This window comes from Dryobates pubescens, chromosome 10 (genome assembly GCF_014839835.1).
Source record: "Dryobates pubescens isolate bDryPub1 chromosome 10, bDryPub1.pri, whole genome shotgun sequence".
Taxonomy (NCBI): Eukaryota; Metazoa; Chordata; class Aves; order Piciformes; family Picidae; genus Dryobates; species Dryobates pubescens.
In genome coordinates, this window is record NC_071621.1 from 25,080,561 (window position 1) to 25,098,882 (window position 18,322).

Consider the following 18,322-nt stretch of genomic DNA (forward strand, 5'->3'; position numbering starts at 1 on the left):
GCCTTGGACTCACATTGCTATCTCCTTGTGTTATACCCATTGCTCAAATTCCTCAGAAATAGTGGAAAGGAAGGAAGGAATTTGGAAGGAAGGAAGGAATATAGAAGGAATTTGGAAGGAAGGAAGGAATATAGAAGGAATTTGGAAGGAAGGAATTTACAAAAAAGGAATTAATAGGAAGCAAAATTATTGTGTTCTCAGTCAAATAAATTAAAGGTTATTCTCCCTTCCTCTCTTATTCATAGTTTCATGTATAAAAACAAAATTAAAAAAGAGGACAAGATCATAAACCATAGTTGTATCATGACTCAGGAAAATAGTATCACAATATCACCAAGGTTGGAAGAGACCTCAAAGATCATCAAGTCCAACCTGTCACCACAGACCTCATGACTTGACCATGGCACCAAGAGCCGCGTCTAATCCCCTCTTGAACACCTCCAGGGATGGTGACTCCACCACCACTCTGGGCAGCCCATTCCAATGACTAATGACTCTCTCCATGAAGAACTTTCTCCTCACCTCCAGCCTAAATTTCCCCTGGCACAGCTTGAGACTGTGTCCCCTTGTTCTGGGGCTGGTTGCTAGAGAGAAGAGACCAACCCCTTCCTGGCTACAACCACCTTTCAGGTAGTTGTAGAGAGCAATGAGGTCACCCCTGAGCCTCCTCTTCTCCAGGCTAAACAATCCCAGCTCCCTCAGCCTCTCCTCATAGGGCTTGTGCTCAAGGTCTCTCACCAGCCTTGTTGCCCTTCTCTGGACACGTTCAAGTGTCTCGATGTCCTTCTTAAACTGAGGGGCCCAGAACTGGACACAGTACTCAAGGTGTGGCCTAACCAATGCAGAGTAGAGGGGCACAATGATTTCCCTGCTCCTGCAAAGGCAAAAGTTTGAAACAGTGTGAATTTCACTGTAAATAGGTCCAAGTTTTCCTGAAGCAAATTTTCAACTACTGATATGTAATGTGTGAAATGTCGGCTACCTTTGCTTATTGCTCAGAGCAATCAGTCCTGTTAACAGCCAAATTTAGAGTAGACAATCCTGAGGAAATAAGATAAATAATCTTGAGATGGAACAACTGAAAATGAATGATAGTGTAATCAGGGATCTACATCCTACCGCTCTAGATGTATTATACCTTCCTCTTTATTAATTAAGAAAAGCCACAATTACAATGCATTCCCTTTTGCCAAAGTTTTTACCTGCCCAGGGGTTAGTCTAAAAAAAAAACCCAACCCTGCAAGCATGCAAAAATTCTTGTTTGTGCAATTTCATACCATCCTTTCATGTTTTTTTCCCTAATGCTGCTCCAGAGGTTGGCTACAGGGCAAGAGCACAGTCCCACTTGGTGTTATGGTGGTTTCCCCATTACTTCCTTTGTACATTTGAATACAGAACAGCAATGCCCAGAGTGTCTGAATAGGTCCTCTCACTTAATTCCTTCCTGTCTTACATTTCTCTGGTTGCTGTGATTGAGCAAACCCCTTCACAGGCAAAGGCTGATTAAATGTAGTTTATGACCTCTATTTGTCTTTTTTAATCCTCCTTGTTTTATTTTCTCTACTTTTCCTTTTTGTCTTTATGTCTAATCTCACCCATCATGCTAACTTTGATGACATCAACTGTATGTGCAGGTTCTTGTGTTACTGAAGACATCTTAATTACCTACTCTTACGTAACATATTCACCACTCTTACTACCAAGAAAATCCATTACTTCCTTTAGGCATGGTTGCCCTACACAGCCTGGCTTCAGTGATCTACATGCTCTGCTTCTTGGTGTCATCTTGTTAGTTTTCTTCATAAACACCTATTGCTATCTCCAAATCATCCTCCACTCTGCTACAATCCTCATCCATGATTGCCATCTAGCTGGTTCTCTGTGTCTTTCAGAAACACTCGGCATCTTCTGGATCACTGCCTGCCTTCTTGCTATTGCTGTTAGATCTTCCTTCACTGTTGGGGGAGCCTTCTCTGCCTGAGAAATGCTGTATTTCAAGCTCTCTCTCTCACTCTAATACATACTTACCCTGGAAGGATCTCCCACCCCCAAAACTAGAGAGGAAAAAAACAGTCAGATATTCATATAATTTTGGTCACAGAACCAAGTATTTCTTCCACCTTGATGCAAAATATGTTCAAGGCTCTACTACAAGTTCATACCATTACTTCTCTCAAGTTTTTGAGGACCAGCTTTCCAGTTCCAAGCATAAGATGTGCAAAGTATGGCCTATATATACACCTAAGCATAACTAATACACAGGCCTCTAGGAATGGCTGTTCAAAACTAAATCAGACCTCCTTTATGGAATTAGAACTATCATACAATGAAATGTTTAGAGCTACAGCAGATTTTTATTAAGTATAATATCAAAGACTATAAACAAGAGATGGAAACTGGAGATAAAAAACTCAGTTCAGAGAACTTGTGCAATCAACTTGATAGTAAAAAAAAAAAGAGACATTATTCACTTCAGCACACAAAGTATGAGAAAGAACAAGATAGGCATTTCCTCAAATTATCAGAAATGTTGAAAGACTTTTCATCAACTAAGGATGAGGGAAAATAGGGCTTAACACTTTGAGAGACCACACAGGTAGCTCTGTGTAGTAAGCTACCTCTTTGTCAAAAACAGCCAGCAATGATAAAGGAACACGATGGCTGTATGCTGAAAATTTTGAATAAAGCCCTTATCTCATTGAAAGCAAAAGGGAATTTTGTCTGCAGAACTATTGACAGAATATGTAGTCCAATTTAGTCACAAACTGAGGAAATTCTTCTTCTGACTAGGTACTTCTAGCTCTTTTTTTGGTCGCTGTCCAGAATATGTTGAGTATAACAAAATGTGATGGAAGTTCATGTAGGGAAACGGAAGAAAAGATTGGTTATATAAATAACTAGCCCTTGAAGACTTTTCCTGGCACTGCAAGAAGCACTGATTAATTTGGAATGGGCTGCCCAGGGAGGTGGAGGAGTCACCATCCCTGAAGGTGTTCAAGAGGGGATTGGACGTGGCACATGGTGCCATGGTTTAGTCATGAGGTCTGTGGTGACAGGTTGGACTCGATGATCCTTGGGGTCTCTTCCAACCTTGGTGATTCTGTGATTTAGGCTTAATTTTCTGAATTAAATTAAGACTGTAAATATTTTACTCTAAAAGGTACTTCCATTCTTACACTACTTCTAAGACTAGTGCAGTCCACTGTAACAAACAATAATGCCCAAAGTTGCAAAGTCTCCATGTTTATTATCTTCTTCTCCATGTTCCCATCTACCTCTTACGCCACCAATGTGACTACAGTGTCTTTCACTTACCTGTGAGATAAGTATACAAGATCAGACCTGTGAAATGAAGCTCAATTCAGTGAAGTTCTAACAGTATATATAGACTTTTAAATGCATTCCTATCATATATTTGAAGTTTATGTCCTGCGAGGGTAACAGCGCAATGCAGACATGAAAGATGCACATAGTTGGTATATCTGCACTGGTATTGCTCCAGATGAGGACATGATTCACTTTAAGAACCTTGATTTCAGGTGTTCTTAAAAAATGGGTGATTATCCTACAACAATATCCATACAGCTTGTGAATTCTAGTTGTCATTGTTGAAACAAGCAAATAAAAAGACACAATGAGATCCACTATTTGCTGAAAGTGTTTATTATATTGATCCACCAGGTCAAGTAAAAACAAATTATTACTTTGACAACTTTATTGTTAGTCAAAAAGAAAATGTTGATGAAACAATACCTTGTGGACACTCACAGCAGGGAGAAGGCAAAACCAAAACAAAGGGGAAAAAAGCTTGAAATTGCCATAAACAGCACTTTGGATAGAAGATAAAGAGGTGTGATTCTTTCAGTAGTAAAGTCAGACTAATTCAGCCCACATATCTAAATTCTTGAAATGGTTCACATTTAAGATCCTGAGACTTTAAGGAGATGAAAAGTCAGATATAATTTTGCCAGCATATCCAGAGAGGTGATACTGGCACTTTACTCTGGTGAGAACTCACCTGGAGTACTGTGTTTAGCTCTGGAACCCTCAACATAGGAAGGACACAGACCTGATGGAGTGAGTCCAGAGGAGGGCCATGAAAATGGTCAGAGGGTTGGAGCACCTCTGCTGTGATGACAGGCTGACAGAGCTGGAGTTGTTCAGCCTAGAGAAGACAAGGCTCTAGGGAGACCTAATAGCAGCCTTCCAGTACCTGAAGGGGGCCTACAAGAAGGATGGAGAGAGAACGTTTACAAAGGCCTGTGGTGATAGGACAAGGGGCAATGGCTTCAAACTAGAGAAGAGCAGATTTAAATTGGATGTTAGGAACAGGTTGTTTACTATGAGGGTGGTGGAACACTGAAACATTTTGGGGCCCCATCCAAGGAGATATGCAAGGTGAGGCTTGACAGGGCTGTGAACAACCTGATCTAGTTGAGGACGTCCCTGCTGACTGCAGGGAGGGTTGGACTAGATAACCTTTGAAAGTCCCTTCCAACCCAGACCATTCTCTGATACTCCTATTGACTTGGGACAGCTGATTGTATGTCCCCATAGCTGGGAAGAGGGAGCAGACAGAGCGCTTGAGTTCAAGAAGAGTAACAAGAGGTCAAAGGAGTAAACAACATAGCTGTACACTTAGGCAGAGATGACAGAGACCACAGAGACTCAGTGCATTGGTATTGACTGTTTCAGGTTGGTAGGTATTTAGCAAGAAAGGTCTCCTGCAGTCATATGATGGCATGGCTTTAAATATCAGTCACCATAACTTAAGCATGTGCTTAACCACTTTCCCAAAAAGAATTTAAAAAGTTATTCTTAAAATAAATGGGGAATTTACTAAATGCACCCATTCTTCTAAAAATATACTCTGTATATCAATATGTTATCTTGCCAAGAAAAATATCTGAGGGGTTTAAGGAAAAGATTGGTCAACATCTGTATATGTTCACTTTGTGTATTACTAAACATCAGCTAGATCAATGTTAGAGTGCTGTGCTAATGTCTGGAATTCACATTAAAGCAGTGTCAGGAAGCTGGAACGTTATTGATGGTAAATGGATATAGGTCATTTGGACCAGAAGACTCAGATTTGCCACACTAGTAAAGCTAATGGAAATCAATAAGGGAGTAATTATTTAAAAAAAAAAAAAAAAAGTGGGAAAAAGGGAAGAAAAGAGGGATGTAAACTAAACTATATAGATACTAAAAGTAAGCTTCACCTTCTTTACCACCCCTCCTAATAACTTGAATTTTTTTCAAGGCTTCACAAAAAGGGAAGTATTTGCAAACATCTACTTTGATCTCAGTCAGCACTGACTACAGTGGATTTCAGCCTTGTTTGAAAACAATCCACAGAATGAGATTCCTGTCTCAGAGCTCTCTCCTTCATCCTCCTGATCATTTAATTTCTTTCAAAATGAATCTGCACATCACGTCATGATAAATGTGCTCATACAAGATGCAGTGGCACAGGAGGCCTGGTAGAGAGACACGGTGCCTACCTAGGTGGCATGGTAGCTCTGCAGCAACTGAAAAAATTGGAGGGGTGGAAAGCGCAGGGAGAAACCAGGAAATAAGGAAATGTAGGTGACAAAATAGTCAGCTGTGGTGAGATATACTCAGAGCTTTGTTTAAACCGAGTCTCTGTTCCATATTCTCATTGTGTTCCTCATTACTCTTCCAGATTCCACAGACTTCTTTCCAATACCAAGTATCACTGTTCATCATTAGCTTTGGTGAAGACCCTTTCATAGTTTTCAGTGTAGCATGCTTTTTCTTTCTATGAGAATGTCTGACATGCTTTACTAAAGCCACCATCAAATATAGCTTCACCACCTCATAATTTTGTTTTTATTGGAAAAGGGAAGTGTTTGTCTTGACTCATAAGATATATTTGGTTTGAGTCTATTTTGCTCACCATATTTATTGTTGCTTTCCTCATGAGACTGAGTTGAGGGCTTTCTGTTGTTCAGTTTGCTGGAAGGTTTGCCTCGTTACAGACTATGACCTTGGAGTCCTAGTAGACAGCAAATTATCCATGGGACAGTAATGTGCCCTTGTGGCCAAGAGGGCCTGCCCTGGTGAGACCACACCTGAAATACTGAGTTCAGTTTTGGGCTCCCCAATTCAAGAGAGACAGGGATCTGCTGTAGAGAATCCAATGGAGAGCTACGAGGATGGCTGTGGGACTTGAACATCTCTCCTATGAAGAAAGACTGAGAGAACTGGGGCAGTTTAATCTTGAGAAGACAAGGTTGAGAGGGGAATCTTATCAAGATCTATAAATATCTGAGTGGTGGGTGTCAAGATGAAGGTGACAGTCTTTTTTTGGTGGTGTCCAGTGATAAGACAAGGAACAACAGGTACACAGGAGAACACAAGAGGTTCCACCTCAACACGAGGAGACACTTCTTTACAGTGAGGGTGGTGGAGCACTGGAACAGGCTGTCTGGAGAGATTGTCAAGTTGCCTTCTCTGGAGACTTTCAAAACCCACCAGATCCATTCCGGTGAGGCCTGCCCTAGGTGATTCTGTTTTGGCAGTTGTTAGGACTCAATCTCTGGACATCCCTTCCAACCCCTAATATTCTGTGATTCTGTGATCTACCATACTTGAGAAGATGCATATGCTCTGATGTACAACAAAAGGCTTAAATGATTCATGGAAGGGACAAAATAGCTCAAGACTGGAGGGATGTCTTAGTTTATGCCTAAAAGTTATTTTCCATCCAAGACACAGACATATCCAGGCAGATTTTTGTAGCCATCTTCATTAAAGATATTTTATGATAGAGCACATTCCAAAAGCAGAGTTTGTCCAGTCATCTGCACAAACCAGCTGATGCAAAGACAAGTGGAGAAGCACTTCACTATGTGAGAAGAAAGAGATTACTGGTATTTCTGAAGAAAGCATCTGCCAAACATTAATCAGGATTTTCAGAAACAGGCTATGTTTAACATCTCACAACCTAATATGGATCATACAGCAGCCAATATACCATCAAAGATTCTAAAACAAATAAATGTACAGCTTACCCACAGATTTTCCTCCAGTTTTATTACCATTTACAACAGAGCAAATGCTTAAAGAACAGAGGAATATGGCTAATTCACATGTCATCTTCTGTATACTCTCTCAATCTGCAACTGAATACACTTCCTTGAGAATGATGCCATTGTTATCACTTAGTTAGTACTAATAACTAGTTGTTATTATATAGTTAGTACTAATATTATTAAATATCTTGGCAGAGCTTGCACAACCTGCTCTTATTTCAGCCACTCAACAAAGGCTTGTGAAAAAACTGTAAGAGGAAGTAAGCTACCCAGGCACAGATTAGAACTGGAAGTTCCAACTGAATGTATCTTGACATTTTCCAGGCAGAAAACTCTGGTAGAGCAGCAGAGAGCCCTTGACTGAACACAGGTTCTTAAGCAAAGGCAAAGACACAATAGAAATTCAGGGACACATGTCGCAGCCCACAGCCTTTCTGGAGACCACACACACTATCACTAATAAATTTTACTGACAAGTATAAAAGAAGATGGCATTGTTGGTAGCAAGGTCTGCCTCCCCCTAGATTAGTTCATCTTTCCCATAAGGAGTAATCAAGGTTGCTAGTTATTTCCCAGAGGACAATAAGACATAGTAAGGGTGAGAAAGGTAGATATGAGCTAGCATTTCTCTGCGGGTGAATCCACATTACCTACATTCAGTTGCAGACCTACCACAGCCCTCTGGGTACTATTGAGAAATCACTTAGTATGGTATTCCTCTTATCCAAATTTAGACTCCTACAGTATAAACATCTACATAGGAGCAAGTCACCCTGTGCTCCCTTTGTAGTCAACAGAGAGAAATAGATACTTCTAGGGTGCAATTAATCTCATCCTAAAGAAGACATCTTCCAGATGATTTATGCCATAAAAGTACCTGGTTTTCCCCGACTATAAAGGGAGTCTGAGGTGATTTTTGCCATATGGACACCTCAGACATGGACAATAATATATCTAGCAGAGACATAAAGCCATTGATATTCCACACAGCCTGGAGTTAGTATAAATGTTTGGTCAATAATAACTTGAGCTGAACTCAGACAGTTGACCTAGAGGTGAATGGCTCTGTATTCCATTACTAAGCCTCTGAATCATCCAGTGTCTCTTTTCTTTTAAAGTGAAGTCTCTCCCTGGGTTTTAGATGTCACTTAATGGAATGTGGATATTAAATGTATGTAAATCCATAGCATTTTTGGATAGAGCTGGATTCCACTACGTCCCATTATAAACACTATCCTGTCCTCCTCTTTGGAGCTGTCAATCTGTCAGGCAGAGGAGCCTGTGGACTCCCAAGGTAAATCCTTGCAATTTCAAGGGAACTGCAGTTGCCAAAAAGAAAGTTCCCAATGAAAATAGTCCTTGTGTGGAGACTATCAGAGAGACCCTCCTAAGCCATGTTTTTTATATCCTGAGATGGTAGGAATTCCTTTACCAAAAGTAGCGCAGCCTTTTTTTCTTTTTCTCCTGGGATCTTCATTTTCATTTCTTTTTTCCTATTTTTTGCTCTCAGAAGTCTCATTCTGTTTCATGGAAGTGTCTTCTATTATCTTAACTTTTGAATTCCATTATTTTTCTGCACTTCTTTTGTGTGTGTGTGTGTGTGTGTGTGTGTGTGTGTGTATTTTTTATTAGAATTTCCACTCTGGTTGTAAAATATGACCAAGGTTTGCAAAACAATTCTTTTTTTGCACTTTTGCCTTCAACCTAGCAGTAAACACTCAGGACAGAAAATCATTATTAATAATTTCTTTTTAAAGAGCTTAATGCAGCAGTATGTTCACTTAAACTCCAAATGCCAGGGACTATGTTACTTTACAGATCTCGTTTAATGGAATGTGAATAATAAACTCTGGCAAATCCACAGCACCTGGGTGTTGAGCTACTTTGCACTTTAAACATCACTCCACTATAATAGACAGCCCTTGTTCATGCAACATGAGCTAGATAACCACTTCCACCAGTGTCTCACCAACATATTCAGAGCTCCATCTTGTTAGATGGCTTGTTCAGTGGTCCAGTTCAGATGAAGTAGTTTGCCACATTCAAGACATTTGTGTACAAGCATGATACTTTTCTGAAGGAGGCACATGACACACTGCCTTTTCTGAGGCCGTCTCTGCACTTCTGCAGAGAAGGTTGTGGAGCCTAGACTGTGCCTAGAACATGAAGTTCCTCTTCTTCTGAAGACCAGCCTTCATCTGAAAGATTATCCAAAGAGATAAATATTCATGTATCTCCTGTTTATTCTGTAAATTTCTGTTTACATCTTAAGCAGACTAAATGGATTTTGTGACAACCACTTTTCAAATGCACCTAAAACTCCTCTTCTAGGCTTTCAGCAATTACCTAAATTACACAGTGTTGGAAGCACAAAACAGTGGAAAATTACAAAGCTCCAAATTGCTGATCATCACATGGTGACCAGAGCAGACACAGATGCTGGGCATAGACCCAGTACTCTGTCTTGCTGTGGCACTGGGGAGAATGGAGGGGCAAGATGGTGGGCCACAGTTTCATTCTTCCACTTGTCACCTTCAACACTTTTGACCAGAGGAGTTACACCTAAATAAGAAATATTTTGTGCAGCTGATAAGGGACAACAATTTGACCTCCAAGGATGGCTTTATCACAGTCCCACCATCACACTCTGCACGATAGTAGGTAGCAAGGCATAAATATTGCCCCAATTTCCTGTCCCAATTGGAGGGAAATGAGAGTTTGATCCCAAATGGTAGGGACAGATCAATGTGTTTGTCCTCTTCACACCTCTCTCACCAAATAAAAAAAAAGTGGGGGGTTGGGTGGGAAGGGCTGCACTGCTTTTGGTAAGGCTTGTTCCTTTGGCTATGCCAAGTGCTTCCCCATGAGACTGAGTCTGCAATTGTATTTTAGAGTTATAGAGCTAGTCTGTAGTTTACTGCATTTATCACCAGCAATCCTAAACAATCTGTATATGTTCCTTATGAATAGACAGAACTGTTTGTGCAGTCGATTACTTCTTTTAAACATGACCAGACCTAGAGCTGACAGGCTATTTGTGCATCTGATATCAGGCCTCTAGTCATGGCAATAATCAGCATATCTATTAAGAGATAAAACAAGCTGCCTCTAGCCCCTCTAATCTCTGAGGACCACCTAAATGCAAGGGGATTCATCTCTTAGCAAATATTGTATTAAGAAATTTATCCATCACTAAATGCAACACAAAGAAACCAGTAACTCAAGCAGGTGACTTCTGCAAATCTGAAATAAGAGTACAATGGAGACAGCAAAAATGGTGTTTTGAAGGTGCGCATCTGAAAACCTGAATGCACAAGAGTCTCAATATCCTTCTTAAATTGAGGGGCCCAGAACTGGACACAGGACTCAAGGTGTGGCCTAACCAGTACTGAGTACAGGGGCACAATGACTTCCCTGCTCCTGCTGGCCACACTATTCCTGATGCAGGCCAGGATGCTATTGGCCTTCCTGGCCACCTGGGCACACTGCTGGCTTATGTTCAGCCTACTACCAACCAGTACCCCCAGGCCCCTTTCTGCCTGGCTGCTCTCCAGCCATTCTGACCCCAGCCTGTAGTGCTGCATTGGGTTATTGTGGCCAATGTGTAGAACCTGGCCCTTGGACTTGTTAAATGGCATCATGTTGGACTCTGCCCATCTGTCCAGCCTGTCAAGGTCCTTCTGGAGAGGCCTTCTATCCTCTAACAGAGCAACACCTGCTCCCAACTTGGTGTCATCTGCAAACTTATTGATGATGGACTCAATCCCCTCATCCAGGTCATCAGTAAAGACATTGAACAGGATGGGGCCCAAAGCTGATCCCTGGGGGCACCACTAGTGACTGGCTGCCAGCTGGATGTGGCACCATTCACCACCACTTTCTGGGCTCTGCCCTCCAGCCAGTTCCTAACCCAGCGCAGAGTGCTGCTGTCCAAGCCAGAGGCTGACAGCTTGGCCAGGAGTTTGCTGTGGGAGATGGTGTCAAAGGCCTTGCTGAAGTCCAGGTAGACTACATCCACCAGGCAGTCACCTGATCACAGAAGGAGATCAGGTTGGTGAGGCAGCACCTGCCCTTCCTAAATCCATGCTGGATGGGCCTGATCCCTTGGCCATCCTGCAGGTGCACTGTGATTGCCTCCAGAATGATCTGCTCTATGATTTTTCCTGGCACTGAGGTCAGGCTGACAGGCCTGTAGTTTGCAGGTTCCTCCATCTGGCCCTTTTTGTGAATTCATTTCATATTCCTAGATTTTGGTTTGCTTGTAAATATAGCTTCATTTGCTTCCCTCCCAAACTGAGCTAGTCTGGTGATTTATTTTGGAGATAGTTCTCCAAATTAGTTGAGGGGTAATTTCAACCCACAACAAAATCATAAAGGAAGAAAATTATATATATAGCATTCATAACTAAAACAGAAATTGATAAAAATGATGGTACAACAAAAATAGGGATATGGTTTCAAAAATAGGGACATGGTTCAGGGATGGACCTTGTAGAGTAAGGTTATTGGTTGGACTTAGTGATCCTGAGGGTCTTTTCCAACCTGAATGCTTCTGTGACTCTGTGTTTCTGTGAAAGGACGCTACAGAAAAATGTGGAAAAGGAAAAATAAGGCAAAACTAAATATATCTACCCTTTTCAAGGAATGTCATGTATATGTTTTGCTTAGTTGGTTTCTAAGACAAGCACAGAAGCCAAACTTCTAGTGCTCTGTTAGATCTGCTACTGTATCTTCATGCATGTCTTGTAGAGTCTTCCTCCTTGGAGATATTCAGAGGCCATCTCAACAGGTCCTGACCACCAGCTCTAGGTGTCTTTGCCTGAGTAGGAAGTTCTTCAGTACATTGAAATCTCCCATATGTTTCTCACAAAATCTACCCTCTACATTTCATGACACAAACCAAACAAAAGTAAACAAAGAACAACATAAAGTGGCCTTTGAACTTTTTGTTGGTTTTTTGTTGTTGTTTTTTTTAATGAGCACTGCAAACTTAGTATCTTATTCACATAGCAGATTGTGTACTGATCTTGAGTTGCCACATCATAGTTCTCACACATCTTTCACTCATGAATGCGGTTTTTCTCTGACAGGCATGTCCAGAAAGATCATGACCTATAAAAAGTGGAAGATTCATTCACTCTGGAGGCAACACTTCTGTTCAGATTTTCAGTTTTACTCGCTTTCTCAGAGCAGCTTGAAATGGGTGAAATATTTTCATATCCACTCAGAAGCACTAATGTCTATCTTCATGTTGACAGTGGAGCGTAAAGATTGAATGACAAGAGTTTACAAGCTGAGTCTGCAATTCTCTTAAGAAAATTCTTTCAATGGCTCCAATTTTGACTTCATTTTAATGTCTTGAATAAGGCACAAGAAATCTAGCCACAGCAAAATGGGCAAGAGAAGTGACACAGCGGTAAGTGCCCAGTGGATTTATTAGGCATTTGAATTTCTAGAAGACAGTTTCTAGCTTCCACTGCATATTATTTAGGGTACTGTGTTAAATCCTATGACATGTAGCTACTGATTTTTGAAAGGTTCCACAAATTTTTATTTAATTTTTCAACTGTGGAGTTTCTCTCTGTGTGCACTTCCAGCAAAATGTCAATAAATCAGTTCAAAACAATGACAAAACTTCCAATAGAGATCAGAGAGCAAATTAGGAGCTCTCATTACAAAGCAGTTCTCATTACAAATCATTAAGAAATAAAACCTATCCAAATCTTACCAGTTCAGAAAGCTTGAAGCGTACATGGACACCCTTAGCGTTTCTGAGATGTTGTTTAGAAAATTCAAAGTATTAATGTTTCACATTTCTTTTTGATTAAATTATAGGCACTATGACAAAGTTTCTCTCTTGTTTTACTAAACACTGGTTGACATCTTTGTCAGACAACAAAGTAGGAAGGCAGTTCATTTATGCATGGAAAATGCTGCAATGTGGAGACAGGTCTACAGCAGTTTGCTCAGCAGTTTGTGTGTTGAGCAATGGATGCTCAAGCAAGTAAAAATCAAAACACAATACTAATTAATTCTAAATGTCTCCAGTCCTACCTATTCATGTTACATGTGAAACTTGGCACCTGGAAAAGAGAAATCTGAATACAAAATTCATTAAGTAAAGGACTGAAACACTGGATTTCAGTGGAGCTTAAGCACTGATATAGCAGCCAGGAGCTTCCCATGAATGAAGACATGGGAGGCACCCATCCTGTTTGTGATTATGTGATAACCATCCCCCCATCTTCCATTATCTTCTTCCATAAAATCTCTATTGGAAGATTGGTGCCAAATACTCATCATTAATTTCAGGTCTTCTTCTCATTCTTGTCAGTGTCTTTCAGATTCTATTCAATTTGTCTAAATCATTCCCAAAATCTAATTGCTCTGGTGTGCTGTGCATTGGGTATCAGGGCAGATCCCAAGTACCCAAAGCCTCACCGAACAGTCTAGCTGCCTCCTGCATCTTCCTCACAGTAGCCTGGTAGTGCTTCCCAGAAAAAGATTTGCTGTTTCTGCATCACCTTTGTATTGCTGGCTCACTCCACATGACATACATTCTCCTTTTCTGTTATATTGCAGCCCCATGGCCTTTTGTGTTTCCCTCTCTGAGTCTAAGATTCAGGTTTTGTATTGATAATCTCATTGATTTGGGATCATATATCTAATTTATTAATGTCACTTTAAATGCTCCTTATGTTCTTCAAACTGTTTGCAATGTCTCTGGTGAATGTATCTGTTCCTTCTTTATACTGCAAGCCAAGACTTTAGCGAAAAATGCTGTCTGCCTCCCTGCTCCTGTAAGACTACACTGATGCCTTTGAAAGCCTCTGAAGTTTTTGAAAGCAGCATTTCAAGCAGCTGCTCAATCAGTTTAGGCTGACAATTCTAGGCTTATTTCCTCAGCTTTACAGGAGACCTGTGTGGGATAATCCTGTCTATAGCAGAGAGGCATCCTGTATACTTCTTTTCTCTTATTCACTAAATCAAATGCTCTCAGGAAAGGAATTGAGATTGATTTGACAGAGTGTATCCTTGGTATGCTTATGTCAACTATTTTAACCCTTTAGGATCCTCATGCAACTTATTAATTGTTTATCTTAAAAATTAATTGTTTATCTTAAAAATTAATTTAGGACCTTTCCAGGAGCTACTTTCACTATGTGCTGGCTGAAATTCATGTTTTCATTTTAGATTTTCTGCTTTTATATCCACAGACTTGTGCTTTTAAATGCCTATTCTAAACCCCGTGCCTCCATTTTCACCCACAGAAGTACAGACAAGCAAAGACTGTATTTCTTCTGTCCAGAACCTCTGTAATAATTAATTTCATTGATTGGGATGTGAATGTTATTGATAATAATACATTCCTAAAATCCTTCCAGTGGTTATTTCTGGACTGCCCATGTCAGACATTTGTATGATAAGCGCTTTTCTACTAATTAATTATTGCTACTCACCTTTCAAGCCTACCACGTGACTTTATAGCAGCTTGATGCATAAAACCACCCTATGTCCAGGTACTGTGTAAAAGCAGAGGGTCCCAGGAACAGGATGTGGTCACATTTGGATACTTCTGGCAAGTGATTGGAGAACAATGCTATTAATCACTGCTTGTACCAAGGCTGCATGTCTGCTTCTCCCTCCTGGAGCTGCTGACATTAGAGACAGGGCTCTGCAGAGTTCCTGTTTCAGGAACTACTCATACAGAATCTCTGTAATTTAAATGTGTCTTAAGATTTTGTTCATGACTTTATTTAATGTGAAAGAAGAAGTGCAGCATTGACTTCCACTCCTTGTTTCCTTTAAGTAAAGTTACAACAAAGAACTCATGCTCATCTGCTCTGCCCTTTCTCACATTGAGCATATAGTGTCACTCTGGATAAGAAATTCTTCTTGGTTGGCCATAAAAGGGAGAAACAATTTAGTCCACTCATGAAAAAAAAGATGACAGTGCAAAAAGGACTTGCCAACATAAAAACATCTTATGTCGGGACTTTTAGCCGTCCTTTAGCACTAATTTTTATCTAAAACAGACCACCCAGAAAACACTACTCCAAACATGAGCATAAGATTTACTAGCAGCAATGAAAGTTTTTCTCATCTGATTACCCTGTAAATACTTGAGAGAAATCTTCAGCAAACAGCTTTACCTGAACAGCTGGCACCAGCGATGCTGAGAAGTGGCAGAACATGGCCTTCAGCTGAGGCAGTGTAAGATTTGTGAGGACTTTTTGAACTGAGGCCTTTCTGAACCTGCCAGCAAAGTGAGTGATTCACCACAAGATCAAGGAAGAGCAGCTCAGCATTTGACAGCACTCGTTAGTTGATGCTTCTGAATAATTTCTCCAAGGATGGCAGAGTTTTGAAGAACACCGAAAAGGAATTTTTTTGTTTCAGCCTCTATTATTTACTGCAAGAGATAAGGGGAGACACATCTGTGCTGAGGACCTCTGCTATACACATGCTCTGTTTCTGAGGCCTACATAAAAACATCAGCTGTGTAACTGAGAATTTTAAACACTTTCAATTGATAGGAATTTTTACCTGTTATGATTCCTTTTATTTTACACTCCATCAATTTAATTTAATTTTTATTTCCTCTTGTGTTTCATATGCCTGGTCAAGTCATCAAAGGAAAGGGAGGTGCTTCAGTCTCTCTACATAAGGGATAAGTCTGTATTCACCCCACTGAGGGAGCCTGTGGATCCACATGGTTCTGTACTCGTGCTGATACAGACTTGCTCACCCATGTCCAGGAGTGCTCTGCTGCATCCCACCCTTCCCTTGGCATGTGTGCATCCCCACACACCTACGCTTTTGCATAAACAGCATCTTCTCCCAGCATTTACTCTACCCACTGCATCCACTTCTGCCCTAGACCTTCCCTTATTCCCTCTGGGAAGCCCTGACAAGCAATGCCTGGAAAAGGACCTTCTCCCCCAGCATGGACCAGGCACAATGTTTGGGCCTGGCACATGGCATCCCCCACAGGACCATGCCCTGCTGGTGAGCAGCTGTGGCAAGGCCCATAGCCAGCTGCAAGAAGGTGTGTCACTTTCATTCAGAGGAGAAATAAAGTACTCCTGGCAGCAGGTCCTCCCATGGCGACTGGCCCCATCACTTTCCCATGTGGTAGGCAGATGGTGGCCGTGCAGGCATCTGGCCAGCATCGCTCAGCCCCCACAGCCCCAGCCCCATATGCCCCACTCAGTGGCTGACACCACTTGTCAGACTAGAAATCATTTTTCAGTATCACTAGCAGGGTTTAAACAAATGCATCAAAGGGCAAACTGTGTTTTTTTCCTGCATTAATGGCTACTGGACCCAGAAGCTCCTGAAGTACATGAGGTAGACGAGTTTGACTTGTTAACTGGTAGATAAACTGGCAGAAATGAGCATCAACACTGTCAGTGGCATGGCTCTCTTCATTATTAAAATGGTCAGACTGAGCTGTGCTGGGAGAAAAAGGAAAAGGTTTTCCTTAAGTGTATGTCACCTTAGCAACAAGTTTTAGCACAAATCTTCAAAATTCAAGCAGGCTAAACTGTAACCCTAAGCTAAAATGCAAGAAGAAACTGCTCTGCCAATTTGTGACACAGCTTGACATCTGAGCCCTTGCTGCTGCTGCTACTAAACCCTGGAGTTACACAGCACTGAGGTCTGGCATGGGAAAGGGATGCTTTGATATTACAGTGGTGATTCATGCATGAGGAGGCACTCAAATGAAGGCAAAGAGGGCAAGTAAGTATCTATTCACTGTGCTTACAAATCCAAAGCCAAAATAAAGACAGTGAGACAAAGCCCACCTTGAGGGCTATTACATCCCCACAGCAACACCAGTGTAATCCTGGAGGCCTGAGGGAAAAGCTTGGCAAGACCCAGCAAACATCTTGCCACTTTTCCTCCCATGTTTGCAAGAAAACAAGCACCATGCTATGACTTCATCTTGGGGTACCAACCACAGGCAGCCTCTCAGACAGGCAGTGGTGCTGCTGAGGAAATATCTTCAGCTTGCAAGTCTGCTGAGGTTGAGCAAAGCCATCACCATCGCCTGGGCATGTGATAACAGAGCTTGCAATTTCAAGGTCTGAACACAAGCTGGAGCAAGTCAGAGGTGAGCAGAGAACGCAAGAGATCAGGGCAGGACACGACTGGTGGATTTGGAACATTTAGGCTATGGGGTGCAAGGGCATGTGCAGAGGTTGGAGTTACAAGGAAAATATTGTGCTAGAGTTATTTAGAAAAGCATATTTGGAGCCTTCTGGAAATTAAGGGGAAAAAGCAAAGAGCTTTCAATTGTTGAATATCATTATGCTAGGAGACAACGGTTCTGGAAAGCAAAGAGGTGATCAGTGTTTACAGAGCCATCCCATCAGTTCTACCAGCTTGACACAGAGAATGGTAGCCAAAGTAAGGAGGCAAAATATTTTCCTGGGGGACTTTCATTTCAGGCATAAGCTTCCCTTTCACCCAGTTTTGCCAAACTGAGGCTGCATGGGTCCTCAGCATTCAGCACTGCATAATGCCAGAGAAGGTAACTGTGTCTTTTTGTGCAGATTCATTTCACCATTTTTAGCATTCAGAATTTGTCCTAGAGATTCTTGGAATTTGTCCATAACAGTTTTGGTTTGACCTGAAGAAGTCCTAGCTACATTTAATTCAATTTTGTCACAGATTGGCTAATAAGAGATTTGATAATGTAGATCCTCCTGAAAAAGGGTTCATTTTAAACTTGCCAGAAAATACAAACCTGTGAATTTAAAAGCATATCAAAACACACTGTGAATTTCTCTCACATATTTTCTTTCAAGGCTGCAATACAAAGGAATGTACAACTAGTTATGTGTATTCTTAAGTTTAGAAGCCACAGGATCACAAGATGTAGTTAATGAATTTTAATTTCTATCTGTGAAAAATGGGGTTTGTGTCTCATTTTCTTTACAGTAATGATAAGTTGCAAGGCTGATGGACACAATATTTGACCTGTCTTATTCACCTCTAAATTTGGCTGGACACTGTCATCATTTGTGCTGCTAGGGCACTGCGTAATGCTGATGCTGCCTGTTAGACACTGCGATACCATTCCCAGAGGAACCTTTGCTTGACACATCAAATGAAGTCATGTGATTACATATTTCTTTGACTGAATGGAGGCAGTTTTACAGTCAAAAGAGAGGAAAGCTGTGTATTTCTGAAGCCAAGATCATGGATTCTATATTACACATACTACATAAGTCAGTTGGTATCCTCTTTCCATGCAT